Below are 1,005 nucleotides of genomic sequence, written 5' to 3'. Positions count from 1 at the left end.
TCCCCAATGGGGAAGGGGGATCCCCAACGGGTAATCGGGGAATTTTCCCCATTACAAGGTTTTGAAAGTTTATGAAAAAATAAGTCATAGATATATATTAACAAACAAAAAAACTTATAGAAATAATATAAAGCACTTCAATCATCGAATGTATTCAAACACGAACAATAACTTTCAAGTTTACAAATTAGACTACTTTTTTGCAACAAAAAAAAAAAACATAAACATAAAAAGTCATCCAAAAAGTAGTCAAACATCGCCTATCATCCAAACAATAACAATCAAGTTCACCAAATTTCAATTCCAACTTTCGCATCGAACCATCATTTATCATATATTCACCTACCAACAAAAGAAAGACAAAGTATAAACAAATGCATGAAACAAAAAACTTTAATTTAATCGATTATAATCATGAAAAAATGGTTTCATTATTACCATCAAGTTTCACTGTCTGTGTCGTAATCATCAAAAATAGTTGCATGATTATCTGAGGTAAATTGCACACCTTCATCTAAATAGAACAAAAAAATTAGTAAATTAAAAACAAATATAAATAATAATAAAATAGATGATTACCTTTGTTAACAATTTCCCACAACCAACTTTGTGCGCACATTAGAGCTTCAATTGTGTTTGGTTTAAGTCGACTTCGATGTGGGCTTATCAATCTTCCACTAGTACTAAATGCGGATTCGGAGGCAACGGTAGAGACGGGAATAGCCAATATATCTCTAGCTATTGCTTGCAATATAGGATATTTCGTTGCCCTTAACTTCCACCACATCAAAATATTAAAGTCTTGAGATTCAAGCTCAATCCATTCTTCTAAATAACGATCAAAGTCGGTTTTCAAAACCAATTGAGGAACTCTATTCTTGGCCTTCACATACTTATCCCAAGCCGACAAATTTTCATCACCATCCATTTCATTTGTGGAACCCGACCCCATATAATCACCACTTCTATGTGAATTTTCCATACTGTTTTCTTCGTATTCTTTAA

The 1,005-nt window shown here is 32.3% G+C and overlaps 1 long non-coding RNA gene across 1 annotated transcript; it reads right to left on the bottom strand.

Annotated features, from left to right (window-relative positions):
* Positions 1-204: 204 nt before the first annotated feature.
* On the bottom strand, positions 205-722 carry LOC144999648 (uncharacterized). The gene is made up of 3 exons (XR_013660952.1): positions 580-722; positions 439-514; positions 205-342 (listed from the first exon to the last, which is right to left on the bottom strand). It is a non-coding gene; the product is annotated as an uncharacterized LOC144999648 (long non-coding RNA).
* Between the last annotated feature and the right edge of the window lie 283 nt (positions 723-1,005).

This window comes from Lactuca saligna, chromosome 6 (assembly GCF_052625555.1).
Source record: "Lactuca saligna cultivar CGN05327 chromosome 6, ASM5262555v1, whole genome shotgun sequence".
In the NCBI taxonomy this organism is placed as follows: Eukaryota; Viridiplantae; Streptophyta; class Magnoliopsida; order Asterales; family Asteraceae; genus Lactuca; species Lactuca saligna.
The sequence above is the reverse complement of the archived record's forward strand: the minus strand, read 5'-3'. Positions and strand labels throughout refer to the sequence as shown.